Here is a 22435-nt window from a genome sequence, read left to right on the forward strand (position 1 = left end):
GACAGAGAGAGAGAGAGAGAGAGAGAGAGGTCCTCCATCAGCTGGCTCACTCCCCAAATGGCTGGGCCCATCCAAAGCCAGGAGTCAGGAGCTTCTTCCAGGTCTGCCATGCGGGTGCAGGGGCCCAAGGACTTGGGTCAGCCTCTGCTGCTTTCCCAGACCAGTAGCATGGAGCTGAATTAGATGTGTAGCAGTCAGAACATGAACCGCTGCCCATATGGGATGCTGGCACTGTAGCAGAGGCTTAACCTACTACATCACAGAAAAATATGGAATGCTTCACGAATTTGAGTGTCATCCTCCTGCAGAAGCCATGCTAATCTTCTCTGTGTCTTTTCTATTTTAGTGTATGCGCTGTTGAAACAAGGACTCTCTCTCTCTCTCTCTCTCTCTCTCTGTCACTCTGCATTTCAAATAAATAAATGTTTAAAAAATGGAAAGACTTCACATGTTCACAGATAGCTGTACTATCCAAAGTGATTTATAGATTCAATGCACTTCCCCACCAAAATATTAAAGACATTCTTCACATAACTATAAAAAGCAATCCTAAAATTGGTATGAAGGTAAAAAAGATCCCAAATAGCGAAGCAATCTTGAACAAAAAGAACACAGCTGGAGGCACCGTGATACCTGCTCTTAAGACATACCAGATAGCTATAGTAACTAAGACAGGGTGGTACTGGCATAAAAACTGACACATAAACCAGTGGGACAGCATTGCAATCCCAGAAATAAATCCCCACACTTACAGCCAACTAATTCTCAACAAACGTGCCAAAAACCTGCATTGGTGCTGGGAAAACTGGATATCCATATGCAGAAGAATGAAGCTACATCCTTATTTCTCACCACCTATAAAAAATCAACTCACAATGGATCAAAGATCCAAATGTAAGTTCTGAAACTACAAAACTGTTAGAAGAAAATATACGGGAAACACTTCAGGACATCGGTATAGGCACTACTTTTTTGGGGAATAAGACTCTAAAAGCAAAGTTAACAAAAGCAAAACTAAACAAATAGGAATATATCATACTAAGAGACAGCCCACAGAATGGATAAAAATAGGTTCAGACTCTTAATCTGACAAGGAACTAATAACCAGAATGGATAAACCCAACAATAACAAATATAATCAAATAATGGGTAGTGCCAGCATTGTGGTGCAATGGGTTAAGCTGCTGCTTGTGACACTGGCACCCCATATTGGAGTGCTGGTTCCAGTCCCTGCTGCTCTGCTTCCAATCCAGCTGCAGGTTAATGCATCTTGGAAAGTAGCAAATGATGACCCAAGTACTTGGGACTCTGCCACCCATGTAGGAGACCTGGATGGAGTTCTAGGCCCCTGAATTCAGCCTGGTCCAGCTCTGGCTGTTGTGGGCATGTGGGAAATGAACCAGCAGATGGAAGATCTCTCTCTTTCTTTGTCACTCTGCCTTTCAAATAAATAAATTATATTAAAATAAATGGATAAATAATCTGACTAGACATTTCTCAAAAGAAGAAATAACAAAGGGCCAATAAGTACAAGTATATGAAAAAAGGCTCAATATCACTAGCCATCAGGGAAATGCAAATCAAAACCAAAATGAGACATCATCTTACCCCAGTCACAATGGCTGGTATCAAAAGACAAAAATTCTGGTGAGGCTGTGCAGAAAAGAGAATTCTTGTACACTATTGGTGGGAATGTGAAGTAGTACAGCCATTATGGAGAACACTATGAAGGTTCCTCAAAAAATTAGAAATATAACCCAGCCATCCTACTTCTAGGTATATATGCAAGGAAAATGAAATTAGCATAGCAAAAAAATACTTTCACTTTCTTGCTTATAGCTACACTATTCATAGTGGCTAATATATTAAATCAACCCAGGTGTTCATCTGTGGATGAATGACTAAAGCATATTTTTTATACATACACAATGGAATATTATTTGGCCATAAATAATTAAATGCCATCATTTGTGGCAAAATGGATGAAACTGGGGAACCGTGTGTGTGTGTGTGTGTGTGTGTGTGTGTGTGTGTGTCTTGAGATTTAAAAAGCAAGGAACTTTATGTTAAGGGAAATCAGCCAGGCACAAAAAGGCAAAAACAATTTTCTCTCTTATATGTGGAAGTTTTATTTTAGATATATGTATTTGAAAGGTAGAGTTACACAGAGAGAGGGAGAGAGAGAGAGAGAGAAAAAAAAATCTTCCACCCACTGGTTCACTTTCCAAATGGCTCCAACAGCCAGGGCTGGGCCAGGCTGAAGCCAGGAGCCAGGAGCTTCTTCCAGGTCTCCCACGTGGGTGCAGGGGCCCAAGGACTTGGGACATCTTTCACTCTTTGGCAGGTGCATTAGCAGGGAGCTGGATCAGACTTGAACCAGCACCCATAGGGGATGCTGGGATTGCAGGCGGCGGCTTCACCCTTTACTTCACAATGCCAGCCCCTATGTGGAAGTTTTTCAACGTTGATCTCAAAGTAGAAGAGAAGAGTGATTTTTCAAGGCTAGGGGTGAGGTGGGATAGCCAGAAGTTGGAGAATAGGGATCAAAATACAATTAGGAGGAATCAACTCTTGTGTTCTAGAACACAGTAAGAGTTCCTAGAGTTTACAATGACCTGGCACATACAAGAGTACTTCAAAAAGTTTATAGAACATGAAATTAAATGATAAGTTTATTTTGGTGCAAAAAATTTGAAATCTGTAGTTTTATGTTACTATGCATTTTCTATGGCTTTTGAAAATACATTCATATTTTAGAAGAATGGGAATAGAGGAGTTTGCAGTCTACCAACATCAAGAAATAAGGAGATGGATATTCTAATTACCCTGATTTGACTATTACTCGTTTTACACATGCAGTGAAATAGCAAATGGTACCTAATGATTATGTACAATTATGGGTTAACCAAAACGTTTGTAAAAAATCAGGAGTTGGGCTGTGTTTAGTTTGTTGTTGCTATGGGCACCAAAAATTTCCAATTCTTCTGGCATCCCTTGTTTTTCTCTCGCTGCTTGTCTTCGAATCTTCCCTTAGTGTTGCTACCTAGAGACAATCTGTCACTCGAAAGTCTCCCAGCTGTGCCCCAATTACTTTTGCTTGTTAGGGTGGTGGTGGGGGGTTGTTTGTGAGAGTCATCTCTGATGTTTTAATGGAGGAATCTTTGGCAGGTGCTATGGACCTGTATGTATGTGTGTGTGTGTGTGTGTGTGTGTGTGTGTGTGTGTGTGGAGAGGGTAAACGCGGGTTAGAAATTGACTTTTACCCTGCTCCTTTCCCCAGGGGTACTAAAATGTCACCAGTGCCCTCGGGGTGTAGATTTAGATTCATTTTCCCCAGCAGATTAAGCCTCCTGTTTTATAAGAAATGAAAGTATTTGGATGGATTTTACCGTGGTTTATTCTCTTCCCTCCCCCTGGTGAACACCATGGAAAGGGGGAACTTTCTTTAGACTCTGCCACTGGAAGAACCTTGTCGGGTTCCTGGAGGAAAAGCCTGCAAAAGGGTGCAACCAGCGACGTCTGCAGTCCTCAGGAACGTCACACACTCAAACTAATCTGCATGTGATTTAGGAATTCATCGAAAGTTCCAGTGTAAACTTCTTACTAGCTTAATATGGCATTCAGTTGGCATCTGCGCCACGTAACAAATTCTCGGGTCCTGTTTTCCTCCGAAGGTGCCTGTCTCCAGGTTTACAGTAGTGGTGTGCCCCACCATTTCAGCTTTCTAACGGATTCAAGAACATTGTTAGAGGTCGGTGTTGTGGCATGGCAGGCTAAGCCACTGCCTGCGACACTGGCGATCCCATATGGGTGCCCAGTTTGATACCTGGCTACTCCACTTTCAGTCCAGCTCTCTGCTGTGGCCTGGGAAATCAGTAGAAGATGGCCCAAGTCCTTGGGCCCCTGCACCCCCGTGGGACACCCGGAAGAAGCTCCTGGCTCCTGGCTTCAGACCAGCGCAGCTCCAGATGTTGCAGCCATCTGGGGAGTGAACCAGCAGATGGAGGATCAATCTTTCTTTCTCTCCCTCCTTTCTCTGCCTCTATCTCTCTGTAACTGTCTTTCAAATAAATAAATAAATCTTTAAAAAATAAAAATGTATTTAATTTAGAGGCATAGTGATAGAGAATGAGTGGTTTCATTTTTACATTTATCTGATCCATCTGGATTTTGTTCATGTATGTAGTGTAAGGTTTGGATCCAATTTAATCTGTTTCTAATGGGTTAAATAGTATCTACCAAAAAATATATTTCCACAATCTATGTATGTGGCCTTATTTGGAAAAAGGATCTTTGTATATGTAATTAAGTTAAGGATCTAGAGATGGGACCACCTTGTGTTTAACTGGGTAGGTCCTAAACCCAATGACAAGCACCCTTCTATCAGAAGATGAGAAAGTTGCAGAGAAGGTGACATGAAGAGACAGAGATTGGAGTGATTCATCTATAAATCAAGGAACACTTAGAACTCCCAGAACCACCTGAACCTAGGAAACAGGAATAGTGTAGCCAGTCCTTCAAGCCCCCAGAAGGAACTAGTCCTGCTGATGCTTTGATTTGGGACTTCTAGTTTTCAGGATCATTAGAGAATAAACTACCCAGATTGTAGCAACTAGTTACTTCAATCCTGGAAAACAAATATACTATTTCAAAGTTCATCATTGTTCCTCATGATTTGAAGATGCCATTTCAATCATATACAGAATTCTCTTTGAGATTTGGGGATTTCTATCTATTTCTGGATTTTTTGCTCTGTTTCACTGATTTGTATATTCATGTGTATAGTTAAACATCACATGGTTCTAACAGGGGTTTTGTAGTATGTTTCAATACCTAGTGGAATTAATCCCCATCATTGTTTTTCTTTTTTAGGGTTTTCTAGCTTATTTTCCCTTAAGAAATTTAGGCAATCTGGTATCCGAGTTGATTCTCTTAACTTCTATGCTATAATTTTTTATTGCAGAAAAAAGTCAGGGAAAGAGGTGTGTGACCATCCCATGGGTTGTGGGAGGTTCAAGGATTGTTTCCAATTTTTTGCCATTCCCTGCTTCCAGACCCTTGCCCCCTTGACTTCATGCTTACCGTGTGATTTGCTTTGATTAATAGCATATGGGTAGAAGTAGCATGCCATTTCTGAGACTAGACCTTTTTTTTTTTTTTTTTTGACAGACAGACAGAGTGGACAGTGAGAGAGAGAGACAGAGAGAAAGGTCTTCCTTTGCCGTTGGTTCACCCTCCAATGGCCGCTGCGGCCGGCGCACCGCGCTGATCCGATGGCAGGAGCCAGGAGCCAGGTGCTTTTCCTGGTCTCCCATGGGGTGCAGGGCCCAAGCACTTGGGCCATCCTCCACTGCACTCCCTGGCCATAGCAGAGAGCTGGCCTGGAAGAGGGGCAACCGGGACAGAATCCGGCGCCCCAACCGGGACTAGAACCCAGTGTGCCGGCGCCGCTAGGCGGAGGATTAGCCTAGTGAGCCGCGGCGCCGGCCCATTGAGACTAGACCTTAAGAAGCCTTGTCTGTTTTCGCTGGTGTTCTTGCCCCTTTGCACTACTATAAGACACCAGGTAATTGTGGCTTTCCAGCCTTAGCTTCAGTGAGGCATCAGTAGCAGAGTTGGCCCAGCCACAGCGCCACCTAGCGGAACTCAGACTAGATGAGACAAACCTCAGGCAGTTTCCAGATCCAGAGAAGTTTTTGACTTAAACACAGAAGAATAATTGTAGGGAATTCCACCATATGAATTTTTATGCAATAATCTAAAAATGTTATTCAGTGAAAAGGTCAAGATGCAGAGAACTGTTGCTGATATGATCTCATTTTTGTAAAATAAAAAAGAATGTAAGTGCATAATACCGGAGATATCTATGTATGAAATATATAACACGGAAATAAGAGTGAAGTGTTTTCCTACTTGATGGTTACAGCTGCTTATCTGCAAGGAGGATTGCAGATATAGTTATAGGTAGAATGAAGGGAAGAAGAAATTGAGAGAATAAAAGAGAAAAAGTGTGGGGAGCAACTCGGACTAGACTAAGTTACTGGAATTAAGACTTATTCTACGCATCTGCTCTCCCACAATATGGCGCTGGGAGAGGAGTAAACAACTTCTACACAGCTGCCTCCAGTTCAACCAATAACCTGCAGGAGCTGCTCCTGATTGGAGGAGAGCAGCGTGCTCAGCGTGTGGGTAGCAGAGTTGGGATTGGCGGAAGAGGACTATAAAGGAGGAGAGAGACAACATGCACCAGGAACATCTAAGGGGAACATCCGGATAACATCTGAGCAGCCCCCGAGAGAGCCGGCCGGTGGTGTGCCGCTCCCCCGTGGAAGTGGGGAAAGTGGCAGGGGGAACCGCCCTTCCACGGAGGTGGAGGGGTTGCCAGCCAACCCGGGAAGGGCCGAGCAGACAAAAGAACAGCGCAGGGTCCTGTGTCGTTCCTCCGCGAATGGGGGAGCGACAAAAAAGTGCTTCATAATAAAATCTAGTGAGAATGTCAGCATTGTGTCTATGTATTTTCGCGTATGCCTACAGTAAAAGAAAAAGCACTATAATATAAATGCTGGTTTGATAGGATTGTATTTATGCATGCACACAAAAATAGATCTCTATATGCATAATGAAATCAAAATCATGGTTTTATTGTGGAATCTTTTTCTAGAAATTCACAATAAGGAGCATATTTAATAGGCACAATTATGTCAAATTAAAAAAGATCTGAAGCACATACTACGCCTCCTGTTATGCAATATTTTTTGGAACATATTTTCTTAAATTAGGATATGTCTAAATCTTATATACTACTTAGCTATCCTAGAATATGGTTTGTTGATACTATAAAACACTCAACATTTCACAGAAAATGGAAAAAGGATTTACATAAATTTCCATATTCTTTTTCAATAACAGATTGATATCAGTTTATATTATGTTGCTTTTTATGGGAAGTCTTTTCCTAAAGCATCAAATTCGAACAGCTTCTTTTTAGTTTGGGCTCTATAAACCTATGATACTATTTTAGCTTTCGTTCCCTGCATACACAGAGACTAGGAAAGGTATCTGGATACTTGTGATCTATTGCGGGTGTGTTCTTTAGGCTGAACTTGTAAGGGAAGAAGAACACGGAAGCATAAAAAGTTATTGCAAGGCTGTGGTTTCATGTACACTCAAGCCTGGGCCAGATCCAGAGCAAAGGAGTGGAGGGAGGGGAGGGGCTCCTTGATTGTGGATTGTACCATGAAGTTGTACTATCTTGAAGGAGAAACATGTTTCCTGTACTCCTGTACAAGTCAATCATTAGCTAACTCCCCCGGATGGTGGTACACATCACAGTCCTCCCCAGACATGTTGCTATGGTCAGTGAAGGGTAATGCTTTGAAGAAAGTCACAGCATGGGGCCAGCATTGTGGCACAACCGGTTAAGCCACCACCTGCAACTACCATCCCCTATGGGAGCACAGGTTTGAGACCTGGCTGCTCCACTTCTGATCCAGCTCCCTGCTAATGCACCTGGGAAAGCAGCAGAGGATGGCCCAAGTGCTTGGGCCCCTGCTACCCATGTAGATGGAGTTCCAGTCACCTGGCTTCAGCCAAGCCCAGCTCTGGCCATTGCAGCCATTTGGGGAGTGAACCAGTAGATGAAAGATAATCTCTCTCTCTCCCTCTCTCCCTGTAACTTTGCCTTTCAAATAAATAAATAAATGGCTTTTGTTTCTTTGTTTTTAATTTTATTTAAGTTATTCAAGTTTCATGAATTTCAAATATACAGGTTTTTTTTTTTTTTTTTTAAGAAAAGAACAAAGATACTGAGCATGATCTGGTCATGGAATCCACTTTGTTTTCCTCTCTTGGACTGAAATATTGGCATTCAGAACCTTGTCTTGTCCCCAAAACCTCATTATTCTTTCACTCTTGTGCTGTACTTTTATATCAATAAAACTCCTTTAATATATTCTGTATATTTTTAAACATGCCTGCCACTTCACAGACATGGACTGGGAACTTTTTCAAACTCTGTGTGTGTGTGTGTGTGTGTGTGTGTATATATATATCCCCAAACCTTTTCCTAGACTCCACATATTTAGTTACAAGCCACATGGAGTCAAAACATCCAGCTTATTCTCCAATCCACTCATCGTTCATATATTCCTCTATCAAGCTTACCTTTTTCTGCTCCTTTTTGCCAATTCCCTATGTATATGTGATTCGTGGATCAGTTAAAAGTCCTAAGCTCTGCAAACAAACTTTACAATCTTTCCTCACATCTAGTGAGACATTATTTTCTTTCTCCAAATTTTAAAAGCAGACACAAGCTATTCTATCCATTTTAATGCTTTTTCAATATTGGTTGTCCATATTACTGGAATGATTAATGAACAAGGGCTGAATTATTTTGTTTTCAAACCATGTTTTCTCTGCCCACCAACAATCTGTCCCTTTGAATTTTTTTCAACACGCTTTAAAAAATCCTACTGAAACAAAACACCTTAGTTTTCCTATTTCTGCAAAATGAATAATTTCAATATTTGAACTAGTTTCTCCCTCCATTAGAAAAATAAAGAATAAAATATTGCCATTGCCCTTAGACTTAAGGATTGCTAAGAAGATGTGCGAAGGAAATCGCCATGTATCATACAATGTGAATACATTTGTGTATCAATATTTCTGGGAGACCTAAGCAGCTATCAACATCATAGTCCCTGGGGAGGAAAATGGGGGCCACAGATGAGAGAGAGATTTTTCATTATACACTGTCATAAGGTTTTGAATATCAAACCCTGTGGCTGTAGTATCTCACGAAACTTTTTCACGATTCATTTATTTATTTGAAAGGCAGAGCAAAAGAGAGAGAGAGAGAGAGAGAAAGGGAGAAGAGGAGAATGAAAGATCTTCGATCTACTGGTTCACTCCCCCAAATGGCTGCAACAGCTGGGGCTGGGCCAACCTGAAGCCAGGAGCCTGGAATTCCATCTGGGTCTCTCACATGGGTACAGGGGCCCAAGCGCTTGGGCCATCGTCCACTGCTTTCCCAGGCACATTAACAGAGAGCTGGATGAGAAGTGGAGCAGCTGGGACTCGAACCAGTGCTCATATGGGATGCTGGTAGTGTCAACCCACTGTGCCAAAATGCCAGTCTCTTCTCAAAAATTTTAGTTTCAAACTAGAATAAAAGGGGGAAATGATTTGTTCCGAGTTCTCTGTGGGATGAGAGATGAGGAAAGAATATTAGATGCTGGAAAAATTAAGGCTCAAATTTTATGGAAAAGGTAAAACTTGGATCTGGATCAGCAAAGCTCTAAATTCTCAAAAGCCAGGGCAGGCATTGTAGTGCCACAGATTAAGCTACAGCCTGGGACACGTGCATCTGATATCAGAGCACCAGTTTAAGTCCTGGCTGCTCCGCTTCAGATCCAGTGTAGTGCTAATGCTCCCGGGAGGCAGCAGATGATAGCCCAAGGACTTGATTTCCTCCCAACCACATGGAAGACCTTAGATGGAGTTCTGGGCTCTGGGCTTTGACCTGGTCCAGCCACAGCTGTTAAGGATATTTGGGAAGTAAATCAGTATATGGAAGATCTCTTTCTCTCTGTCTGCCTGCCATTCACTCTGCCTGTCAAATTAAAAAAAAAAAGTGGTAAATGTGGTACAATAGCACAGTTATAACAACAAGTATATGAGTCAATAGAATAGGGGAATAAAATATAAGTCTCCTTCAAGGAGGATATTATATAGAGGAAAGAGCAGAAGAAAGTAAGAGTCCTACTTAAGATTCCAAAGTTAAAGGAAATGGAGGGAAGAAAAGTCTGTAAAGATAAGAAACCATATAGATGCTGCTTGGAGTCCCAGCTGCTCCACTTCTAATCCAGCTCCCTGGATGGCTATTGTGACCATTCATGAAGTGAACCAGCAGATGGAAGATCTCTCTGTCTCTCCTCTCCTCTCCTCTCCTCTCCTCTCCTCTCCTCTCCTCTCCTCTCCTCTCCTCTCCTCTCCTCTCCTTTCTCTCTCTCTCTCTCTTTCAAATAAATCAATACATCTTTTAAAAAAATAATAAGAAAACAAGGTACAAATCAGCAAGAAAATGACCCAAAGATTTGTGATTCCAGATGGGTATAACAATAGGAAGAAGCAATTCAGAGAAGGGAACCCCACACAGACAACAAATAAAATTAAATGCTAAAAGTAGCTCATTGCAACCATGAACAGCAGAAAGAGAACAGTGGGACTGAGGCACAGGCTAATGAGCAAGAGGACAGAGTCTGATGGCACAGTCAACAGGCAGGTAACCATGGGAGGCAGGTTGTTGACGACAGTTCCGAAACGAAATGAAAGGGTAGAACACGATGATTTTTTTCAGTGGTGGCAGATTCATGAGGACTGCATCTAAAACCATGGGAGAAGGCAACACGGAGGTGCGCAGAATATCAGGGAAGGAGAAACAAGAAAGGGAGGTCTTTGAAGAGGCAGCCTGGCATGCGGTCCAGAGTACAAGGATGGGGGGAGAGGAGGCAGGCAGACTGCTCTCTTGCCAAAAGGCCGGGCGAAGAAGACAAGGATCACACGTGGAGGTGGCGTTTAGGTATCTGGGGAGCTAAAGAAAGGCATACAAGACAAAACTAATCCGAAGACTGCGGCTGTACATTATTTCTTGAGAGCTTGTTTGGAGGTTCTAGCAGGCGAACACAGCTACTCTTACACCCTTGACCGAAGACCGGTCTTCCTCTTAGCAGGGAACGTCACCTCTCCAACCGAGTGTGCAGCTTCTGGAGGGATGTACATGGGGAGGTGAGGGAGGAAGGAGACACCCGCCTAGCCAGCCAAATCAGCTGAATCAACCCTGGCGATCAGTGGGGTGACAGATGTCGCAGCCAGATCGCCCTCACATTCACGTACATTACTTCTTGCAGCTACTTCCGGAACACAGGTGCTCGTCATAATCTTAGCTGCGGATAAAATACCCTGACTTTGCATTCATCCTCATTTTCAACTGCATATGTACATATGTACATGTGCATGAAGATTCTTGACTAGCCTTCTTTGGAAGTCAATGATATGACCTTCCTATTTGAAGCAGAAGTTTCCCCAGTATTTCCAACCCCATGCTACGCTATCCACATCCTCTCTGTAGCCATTATCACCATTTAACAAATAATATAATTTTCACCTTAAAAATGCGATTGCCTCTATTTCTCACTAGGATGTCAGCTCCATGAAGTTAGCGATTTGGGGGCTGCTTTGTTTCCACCAAAAATTAAGTATACAAAACAATGCCTAGCAATCAGTAAGTAATAAATAAACACGTGGGGTCTTAAATACTTATAAATTCTTTATCTCTTTAGTATTCCCTGTATTACTTATACTAAATTAATTTTATCAGTTGTATCATCCAGGGATGCTACACAGTCTTTTGGAGGGAATAAATAATATTGTAAGAAAATGACATGTGCGCATGTGTGTGTGTTGGTGCCCTTTACATTGTGCAGTAAAACTACTAAAATTAAAATAGCTGATTACTTCATATATGTGAGAATCAGAAAGCACCGTATTAATATCATGAACAGGTAAATGAGCCGTCAGAGAATTTCTGATTAAAAAAAAAAAGAAGGGCTGGCGCCATGGCTCACTTGGTTAATCCTCCGCCTGCGGCGCCGGCATCCCATATGGGCGCTGGGTTCTAGTCCGTATTGCCCCCCTTCCAGTCCAGCTCTCTGCTGTGGCCCGGGAGTGCAGTGGAGGATGGCCCAAGTCCTTGGGCCCCTGCACCCACATGGGAGACCAGGAGGAAGCACCTGGCTCCTGGCTTCGGATCGGCGCAGTGCCGACTGTAGCGGCCATTTAGGGGGTGAACCAACGGAAGGAAGACCTTTCTCTCTGTCTCTGTAACTTTACCTGTCAAATAATAAAAAAAAAAAAGAAAGAAAGAAAGGTTACGGAGAAAACACAAACATGGTGAAGATGCGGTAACTCAGAGAAGAAAGACCTTTGGGGGAAAAAAGACATTTGAGCAAATTTGTGAGTAATGGAATCAGCCAGAGTATGTTTGCCAGTGGCATCGGTTAGGTATTAAGGGCGTGGGGCTCCTGCCTCCTTGCTCATCCCACCACTAGGTGGCATCTCGGGCTGGGGTTAAAAATTTTCTTGTCCCAATTTACAGAAGGGATAGTACTTGTCTCCATACCCTCTTTTTTATTTAGAGATTTAGTTCACATGTTAATTCTTTAAAAATCTTTTAAAATATTTACTTTTAATAATACAATTAGCACGTACACGCTTTCCATCCGAAAGAAAAGGTAACCTTGAAAATAACTTCCAACTATCCATGTAGTTCCTTCAATTCATTGCCCTGCCTCCCTTCAACTGAGGCAAACATCATCCTGAATCCAAAGTGCATCAATTTTTAATTTCCTTTTTATATCATTTTATTGCAACTACACAAAAATCCTCAATAGTTCATGTTTTATATGTTAGTAGCTTTCAATTTTATGAAAGTGTGTTATAGTTTATATAATCTTTTGGGATTACAGTTTTCCCATTCCTATTTTTCCACATTGTTGGGCAGTGATCTAGTTCGTTCCCTTTTTTAAACTTATGCTTTTAAACATTATTGTCTTATATATATATTTGAGAGAGCAAGAACACATACAGAGAGAGAGAGAGAGAGAGATCCTGTCCTTTGATTTACTCCCCAAATTCTGACAAAAAGGAGAAGGACAAAGCCAGAAGCTGGAAGCTTAATGCAGGTATTCCCCAGGGGTGGTAGGAGCCCAACTGCCTGAGCTGTCACCACTGCCTCCCAAGGTCTGCATTTACATGAAATTCGACTCAGGAGCCTGAGCCACATATGGAATCCGGGCTCTCAGGTGAGAGACACAGGCACCCTCACTGCTGGCTTAACTGCTAGACCAAATGCCTGGCCCAGTCATTTATTTTGACTTCTGTCAATGAGCATCCGTTTTTGATCCAAAATGTGGTGTTGTGAATAGGATACCAAGTGTTTTTATTGAATACATTCCTAAGAATAGATGTGCAGGATTGCGAGGTATGCAACATCACTGTAAGAGGGAATGCCAAGGGGCCAGTGCTGTGGTGCAGTGCGTAAAGCTGCCACCTGCAGTGCTGGTATCCTGTATGGGCACCAGTTCAAGTCCCAGCCTGGGAAAGCAGTGGAGGATGGCCCAAGTGCTTGGGCATCCTGGCTCCTGGCTTTGGCCTGGCCCAACCCCAGCCATTACAACCATCTAGGAAGTAAACCAGAGGATGGAAGATCTCTCTCTCTCTCTGTGTGTGTGTGTGTGTATGTGTGTGTGTGTGTAACTCTGAATTTCAAATAAATAATCCTTGAAAAAAGAGTAAAACTTGAAAACAGGAAAAGAACAATGAAAGTAAATAGACAGCCTTGGAAAACTCATTCACAGAAGGCAGTAGGGGTCTGTGCTGCTCCACTTCTAATCCAGCTCCCTGCTAATGTGGCTGGGAAAGCAGCAGAAGGTGGCCCCTGCCGGCCATGTGGGAGACCTGGCTCCTGGCTCCCGGCTCCTGGCTCCTGGCTCCTGGCTCCTGGCTCTGACTCCTGGCTCTGGTCTGGCCCAGGCCCTGCTATTGCAGAGTGAACCAGTGGGTGGAAGATCTCTCCCCCTCCCTCGCTATAGTTCTGATAAATAAATACATACACACATAAAAATATTTTTAAAAAGAGTGAATGCGAAATTATTTTCTCAAGTGGTTTCATTGACTTATATTTCTTCAGCAGAACAAGAAGATCCTGTGGGTCGGTCACATAACATCCAACTCTTGGTATTGTCAGGTTTCCGCACTTATTCAAACAGCATCGCATTATATCTTGACTTGTATTTTTTTCTGATCACTAATGTCTTTGAGCATCTCTTTATATGTTTATTGGCTCTATTTCCTTCTCCTGTAAATTGGTCTAACAGACTTTTTTTAAAAAAACAAAAACATGCCCATAATACTATTCTTCCACCCAACAACATTAGGGATGATTCTTGGCACTCAAAGAGAAGTATATTTGTGACAAATGTGCTTCCACTGATTCCATTTCTGCTTTCTTTTATTTATTCTACAAACACCCACACTAGGGATGCAGGGGCAGAAAGAGAATCCGGGATAATCAGAGAGTCCACTCCTTCTCAAAGTAAAAAAGAAATCAGACTACACACCATCTGCCCTGTTATTCAACAGGCTGGAAGAACAGGTACCGATAAAGCCAGACACAAAGCTAACAGGAAACATTACTTCTCCTAAGGATATGCTATGTTCTAATGCCATAAAGTACCAGGACACTGAGTGAGCACTGCTCAGAGAAGGGGTTCTTTATGGCGTTACACTAGTCAACGAAAAAGTTTTTTCTCTTTAATCATAGACTACCAGACACTTTGCTGTTTAACATTATACACCTAAGAATGAAACACTTGACTCTTACGGGAGATTCTAAGTCACTTAGATACAGGAAAGCAAGCCCGGTTCAGAGCTTCGGATAGAGGATATCTGGACACAGTGTTCGACATGATCCCTTGGCCAACTGTGGGTTCGCTTCTGGTGCAGACCCGAGATTGACCCTCTGGCAAATCCCTGCTTTGTTTTGAGCTCACCAAAACACTACATCATTGAATTCTCTGAAATTCCCCCATTCCTCAAAATCCTGTAAGAAAACTACCTTTTCCTGTGTTTAGTGAGTCTATTTTGCACCTCAGTAAATTTACTTTTAAATTCCACTTTCCAGGAAGTTTTCGCAGTACCTAGGTCCTTTTCCCACTGGAAGCTTCAGAAAGACTTTCGCAGAGAGCCAGATCGGAAGTGGAGCAGCCGGGACTCGAACTGGCTGTAAAGGATGCCGGCACTTTAGGCTATGGCTTTACCTACTACGCCACAGCGGCGGCCCCTCCCCCGCAGTGTATCTCACAAGGGCTCACACAGCCCTGATTCCCCCCCCCCTTCTTCTTTCATAGTATGCTCCAGGAAACAGCCTGACTCCCCCCTTCTCACCCCATGGTATCTGCCAGGAAATAGCCGCAGGCGCCCCTGCGTCTTTCCAAAAGGCTATGGAGCTTCTCTGAACCAAATTACACAAAACAGATCCCCATCCTCCAGCAAGCCGGTCCGGAGAAATGCCCCCGCCCCTCCCCACTCTCTACCGCCAGCGGGACAGCTCCACCCCTCTACTCCCAGAGTTTAGAGGAGTCCTCATCCCCGGTACGGAATGGACACTCCTCCAACATGGCGTATCCCATAGGGAATCGGGAACTGGGCGCAGCCATGTTCCCCGCCTGACAATGCTGCCGAGGGACAATGAGCACCCTGAACCAAAAGCATAGATACCGTAACACCTCCATGTTGACTCTTGGCTAGCAGAGGCTTCGTAAGTGGTATTGCGCATGCGTGGGTCCTCCCCCCACCTCCCCCCCTTCCCTCATCTCCCCCGCCCGGTGATAAGCCCCCAACCCGAGAAGGGGTGGTGCTAGAGGTGGTGACCGGAAGCGGCTGCGGTTCTCAGCCTCGGTTTAATAGTTGTCAAGAGGATTCAAGGCTCAATGACGGGCGGCCTGGGAGGGTGAGTGCTGGGGGATTCTGTGTGGTCAGTGATGGAATCGTTCGTCTAACTTGAGTTGGATGATTCTCTCATTATTTTGCTGGCTTTTTTTTTTTTTTCTCATTTCAATGTTAAGGTCTTAAAGTTCACTCTAAGACCCACTGGGTTTGATGCATTACGTTTTAAGGGTGGTTTCTTTTTTTAAAGAAATTTGTCATTTACCCAGCAGTTATTTAGAAGTGCGTTTTCAGTTTCCAAAAGTTTACCTTTTTAGTGGATTTCTATCCGTAGCTTTCTGTGTCAGGAAAATGTCTACAATGAAGCTCATTCCTTGAAAGATGAAGATACTTATGGCCTAGTCCGTTGTGAATTTTTTGAAATGCCCTGTGTATAACTCGAAAATAATACCTAATTATCTGGTTGTCATACAAAAATTTGGTCCTCTTTTTGTCTTCTCCTTCTATTACTGAGAGAGAAAACAGACATTCTCCACTGTGATGGTGATTTGTTCATTTCTCTTAACTACTGTCAGTGATCTGTTGTGAGTTAATTTTTGTATAAAGTGCGACATTAGATCAAAGTGTGTTTATTCACATATGGATGCCCAGTTGCTCCAGCAGCTTTTTGAAAAGCCTATTCTTCCATTGATATATTTTTCACCTTAGTCAAAAAATAAATTGGCTGTAGTTGTGAGGGGGTTCAGAGTTGTCTATTCTGTTCCATTGATCCATGTGCTATCCCTCTGCCTGGAGTGCCACACTACCTAGATTACAATAATTGTACAAGTCTTAAAATCGGGTAAAGTGATTCCTCCCACTTTATTCTATTTCAAAATGGTTTTAGCACTTCCACTTCCTTTGCTTTTCCATATACAGTTCAGAGTAATTTTGTTTTTATCTGCAAAACATCTTGCTTGGATTTTGATAAGAATTGTGTTAAACCTCTACTGGTATTAACATCTTGGGAAGAATTTACACCTTAACTATGTCAAGTCTTTTAATCTATGTACACAGTATGCATGTCTATTAAGATCTTTGATTTCTTTCATAGCTTGTAATTTTCAGCATACAAGTTCTCCACATGTTTTGTTAAGTTCCTACCTAAGTACTTAATTTTTTTTGGAATGGTTGTAAATGACCTTGTCTTTTAAATTTTGGTTTCCACATGTTTGCTGCTTTTGTACAGGAATATAGTTGAGTATTTTTTAAAAAGATTTTATTTATTTATTTGAAAGGCAGAAATACAGAGAGAGAGATCAATCTTCCATCTGCTGGTTCACTCTCCAAATGGCCACAACAGCCAGGGCTGAGCTAGACCAAAGCCAGGAGCCAGGAGCCAGGAGCCAGGAGCCAGGAGCTTCTTCCGCATCTCCCATGCGAGTGCAGGAGCCCAAGCACTTGGGCCACCCTCCGCTGCTGCTTTCTCAAGCACATTAACAGGGAGCTGGATCAGAAATGGAACACTTGGAACTCGAACCGGCACCCATATGGGATGCTGACACTGCAGGCAGAAGCTTAACCTTCTATGCTACAGTGCCAGCTCCTACAGATGAATATTTTGTGTTGATCTCTTATCTACAATTTTGCTCAATTCAATTATTTGTTTTAAACATCTTTTTTTTTTGGTAGATGTTTTGTTTCTGTTTTCATGAACAAGCATGTCATATACAAATAAATGGGCAGTTTTATTTCTTCCTCTCCAATCTCTGTGCACTTTTTTATTGTTTCGTTATGCTGGCTAGAACTTCCAGTACAGATCAAGTATCCCGTATCCAAAATGCTTGGGAATGGAAGTGTTCCAGATTTTGGAATTTTTCTGATTTGGGAATACATATATATATATATGTACATGTACATATATATATATATATAAAATAAGATATGTTGGAGGAAGGACCCAAGTCTAAACATAAAATTCATTTATATTTCATATCCAACATATACAGTTAGACTAAAGATAATTTTACACAATATTTTTAGTGCACCTGCATTTTTTTTTTTTTTTGACAGGCAGAGTGGACAGTGAGAGAGAGAGACAGAGAGAAAGGTCTTCCTTTGCCGCTGGTTCACCCTCCAATGGCCGCCGCAGCCGGCGCGCTGCGGCCGGCGCACCGCGCTGATCCGATGGCAGGAGCCAGGAGCCAGGTGCTTCTCCTGGTCTCCCATGGGGTGCAGGGCCCAAGCACCTGGGCCATCCTCCACTGCACCCCCTGGCCACAGCAGAGGGCTGGCCTGGAAGAGGGGCAACCGGGACAGAATCCGGCGCCCCGACCGGGACTAGAACCCGGTGTGCCGGCGCCGCAAGGCGGAGGATTAGCCTAGTGAGCCGCGGCGCCGGCCTGTGCACCTGCATTTTGACTATGGCCTGTCACATGAAGTCAAGTGTGGGATTTTCTATTTGTGGCCTCAGAAAATTTTGGGTTTTGGATTTTCAGATATGAGATGCTCTGTGTATATGTACTATGTTGAATGAGAGTGGTGAGAGTGGATGTCCTTGCATTGTTCCCAATTTTAGGGGTAAAGTATTCAGCCTCTTACCATGACAGTGTTGGTTGGAGGTGGGCTCTCGCTCTCGCTCTCTCTCCCTCTCTCCCCAGATGTTCCTGATCTGGTTGAGAGGTTCCCCTCTGTTCCTAATTTTCTGTGAGTTTTAGCATTATGGATGTTGAATTTTGTCAATACTGTATGAATTTATATGATCTCTGGATTTTTCTCATTTAGCCTGTTACTATGCATTAAGTTTTGAATGTTGAACCAGTCTTACTATATTCCTAAAAGAAACCCCACTTAGATATGACATATAATTCTTTGGATATATTGAAGGAACTGATTAGCCAATACTTTTTTTGAAAAGTTTTGCATCTAAGTTCAAGAGAGATAGTGATGTATAGTTTTCTTTTTTTGCAATGTGTTTGTGTGGTTTGGGTTTTAGGGTAAAATTGGACTCAGAATGAGTTGAGGACTGCTTTCTCCTCTTCTGTGTTCTGGAAGAGATTATGTAGAATCAGAGCTAATTTTTCTTTAAATGTTTGGTAGCGTCTTCAGTGAAACCATCTGGGCCTGAAAATTTCCATTTGGAAGCTTTTTGTAGTAATATAACCATTCAGATTATCTGTTTAATTACTTTTCATATTATCTATTTAATAGTGGATGAGTCATGGTAATTTGTGTTTTAGAAGAAGTTGGACTGTTTCATTCAGCTTGTTGAATTTATGTGCATAACGTTGTGGTATTTTCTTACTGTCCTTTTAATGGCTGTAGTATCTGCAGTTATATCTCTGTTTCATTTCTGATGTTGGTAATTTCTGTATTCTCTTTTTATCTTTGTCAGTCCTGGTAGAGGATTATCAATTTTACTGATCTTTTCTAACAGTTTTTCTCCATTGCTTTTCTATTTTCAATTTCATTGATTTTTTTTTTGCTTATTTAAACAGCCCCCTACCTGGAAAATGTTTCTCCTCTCTCAATTCAAATATATACACACATATATATGAAATAAATGTATTTGTATATTATATATAATTTGAAATATATCTATATTTTTGTTCATTGTATTTTTTAACATGTTTATTTCCATCTATTTGAAACACAGTGCAATTGATGGAGAGAAACAGAGACAAAGAGAGTGACAGAGATCTTCCATCTGCTGGCTCACTCCTCAAATGCCCACAACAGCTGGGGCTGGGGATCCTGCGGTGCCCTCTGGGTCTCCCACATGGGTGGCTGGGAACCAAGTACTTGAGCCATCACCTGCTGCTTCCCAGGGTGCACATTAGCAGGATACTGAATTGGAAGTGGAGGAACTGGAACTCAAACCAACACTCTGATATAGAATGTAGGCATCCCAAGTGGTGGCTTAATCCACAGTTCCACAACACCCACACCTATTTTCATTTTTTATTTGAAAGGCAGAGAGAGATGAAGAGAGATATTCTATCCACTGGTTCACTCCTGAAATGTCCGAGAAAGTTAGGTCTGGGCCAGGCCAAAGCCAGGAGTCAGGGACTCAATCTAGATCTCCCACACAGGCAGCAAGGACCCAAGTACTTGAGCCATCATCTGACTCCCTAGATATGCATCAGCAGGAAACTCTACTGGTAACAGAGCAATTGGGACTCAAATCTGGCATAACAATATTGGCATGTGGCCATCCCAAGCAGCAACTTAACTGTTGCATTTTATATATATATATACACACACACACACACACACACACATATATATATATATACATATATACTTTTCTTCTTTGTCTTTGCTAAGAATGCCACTGGTCATTCCAAAGGACTAGCTCTTATTTTCTTTAAACCCTATAGTGTTATATTTGTTTCATTTTATTTTTTTTAAGATTTATTTATTTTTCACTTGAGAGTCAGAGTTACACAGAGAGAGGAGAGGCAGAGAGAGAGAGAGAGAGAGAGAGGTCTTCCATCCGATGGTTCACTCCCCAATTGGCTGCAACGGCCAGAACTGCGCCGATCCAAAGCCAGGAGCCAGGAGCTTCCTCCGGGTCTCCCACGTGGGTGCAGGGGCCCAAGGACTTGGGCCATCTTCTACTGCTATCCCAGGCCATAGCAAAGAGCTGGATTGGATGTGGAGCAGCCGGGACTAGAACTGGCACCTATGTGGGATGCCGGCGCTTCAGGCCAGGGCGTTAACCCACTGCGTCACAGCGCCAGCCCCTGTTTCATTTTATTTAAAGTTTTATCTTTAGTAATTCATACATCCTGGTTTTTGTTTTTATTTTGTTTAATTTTGTTTTTTTTTTCTATTTTGAATATTTTTGGTTGGGCCTATAACTTTTCAGTTATATTTATTTTTAATTAAAAATAATCTATTTTAAAGTATAAATTTCAGTCTAAATACAACTTTGTATTCCATACCTTCTGGTAGAAATCAAATAGCTTTTGTATTTATTTCCCACTTTTCTACTGGATTATTTAGGGAAAAGTTTCTTTTCTTTCTTTTTTTTTTAAATGAATTTATTCCAGAATCATAAAACTCACCCATTTAAAAGATAAAGTTCGGTGGATTTTAGGATAGTCATGGGGTTGTGCAGCCATTACCACAATACAATTTTAGAACCTTTGAAACACCCACAAAAGAAACCTTGTTTAGACTAGCAGATGTTCACTGCTCATGCCACCCCACACTCCCAGCCCTGGGCAACCACTAATCTACTTTCTATCTCTATGGATTTGCCTGTTGTGGCCATATTACAGAAATGGCATCATCAAATATGTGCTTTTGTGTGACTGGTTTCTTTCCCTTCATTTAATGATTTTAAGGTTTATTCCAGGTTGTAGCAGGTATCAGTGCTTCTTTTTTTAATTACCATATATTATTTTATTGTATGGCTATGCCAAATCTTACCCATTTGTCAGTTGATGGATATTTAAATTGTTTTTATCTTTGTTTGCTATGAATAATGTGAATATTTATGGACAAATTTTGGAGCAGATACATGTTTTGATTTCTCTCCACCTAGGAGGGGAATTTCTGAGCCATGTGGTGACTCCATGGTTCACATTTTGAGGAACTGCCAAACTAGTTTTCAGAGTAGCTGCCCCATTTTATAGTCTAACCAGGAATGTGTGAGGGCTCCAGCTTATTCACATCTTGTCAACGCTTACTATTGTCTTTTTTCTTATTTTAGCCATCCTAAGGGATGTGAACTAGTCTCCTGGTGAATGGACGATATTGGTTTTGATTTGTATTTCCCTAATGACTAATAATATTGTACAGCTTATGCTGTGATCAGAAAATTAAGCCTGCTGATTCCTAGGATTAAAACATCTATCAGATATTCTTTGTGACTGAGTTATTTGAAGAAATTTTCTAACATTTCCTTGAGTATAAGAGAAGAAGGAGTATTCTTTCTTTGGCAGCATCCTCTTTCTGTTTTAAAAATTTGACTTGGTTTATATTCTTTATTATAGTTTTATTCTTATTTTTTATTTACTTCTTTTTTCTTCCTCTCGTTTCTTTTTTTAAAAGATTTATTTATTTATTTGAAAGAGTTACAAAGAGGCAGAGAGAGAGTGAGAGAGAGAGAGAGAGGCCTCCCATCCGCTGGTTCACTCCCCATTTGGCTGCAACGGCTGCAGTTGCTCCGATCCAAAGCCAGGAGCCAGGAGCTTCTTCTGGGTCTCCCACATGGGTGCAGGGGCCCAAGGACTTGGGCCATCTTCTACTGCTTTCCCAGGCCACAGCAGAGAGCTGGATTGGAAGTGGAGCAGCCGGGACTCGAACCGGCACCCACATGGGATGCCGGCGCTGCAGGCAATGGCTTTACCTGCTACGCTACAGCGCCGGCCCCTTCCCATTTCTTTTTTTGAAAAGATTTATTTATTTGAAAGGCAGAGTTGGGCGGGTGCTGTGTCGTAGACGGGTAAAGCCACCACCTGCAGTGCCAGCATCCCATATGGGCACCAATTCGTGTCCCAGCTGTTCCACTTCCGATCCAGCTCTCTGCTATGGCCTGGGAATGCAATGGGGGATAGCCTAAGTCCTTGGCCCCTGCACCCCCGTGGGAGGCTTGGAAGAAGCTCCTGGCTCCTGGCTTTAGATCGGCTCAGCTCCAGCCGTTGCGTCCATCTGGGGAGTGAACCAGCAGATGGAAGACCTCTCTCTGCCTCTGCCTCTGCCTCTGCCTCTGCCTCTGCCTCGGCCTCGGCCTCGGCCTCTGCCTCGGCCTCTCCATGGCTCTCTGCCTTTCAAATAAATAAATAAATGTAAAAAGAAAAGAAAGAGTCATGGAGAGGCAGGGAGAGAGAGAGAGAGAGAGAGACAGAGCAAGACACACAGAGAGAGAAAGTCCTCCATCTACTGGTTCACTTCTCAAAAGGCCGCAAGGGCCAGAATTGGGCCCATCTGAAGCCAGGAGCCA

The 22435-nt window shown here is 42.5% G+C and overlaps 1 protein-coding gene and 1 non-coding gene across 3 annotated transcripts in view; one reads left to right on the forward strand and one right to left on the reverse strand.

Annotated features, from left to right (window-relative positions):
* Window positions 1-263: 263 nt before the first annotated feature.
* LOC127485008 (U6 spliceosomal RNA) lies at window positions 264-370 on the reverse strand. Its single transcript, XR_007912217.1, has one exon. It is a non-coding gene; the product is annotated as a U6 spliceosomal RNA (small nuclear RNA).
* Window positions 371-15433: 15063 nt separating this feature from the next.
* Window positions 15434-22435, forward strand: part of ZNF81 (zinc finger protein 81) — a 57593-nt gene continuing 50591 nt past the window's right edge. Inside the window, exon 1 of one of the 2 annotated variants that reach the window (XM_008272556.4) lies at window positions 15434-15568. The gene's annotated coding sequence lies outside the window, so the exon portion shown is untranslated. The remainder of the gene's footprint in view (window positions 15569-22435) is intronic. The other variant, XM_070067002.1, reaches the window with a different exon arrangement.

This window comes from Oryctolagus cuniculus, chromosome X, assembly GCF_964237555.1.
Source record: "Oryctolagus cuniculus chromosome X, mOryCun1.1, whole genome shotgun sequence".
Taxonomy (NCBI): domain Eukaryota; kingdom Metazoa; phylum Chordata; class Mammalia; order Lagomorpha; family Leporidae; genus Oryctolagus; species Oryctolagus cuniculus.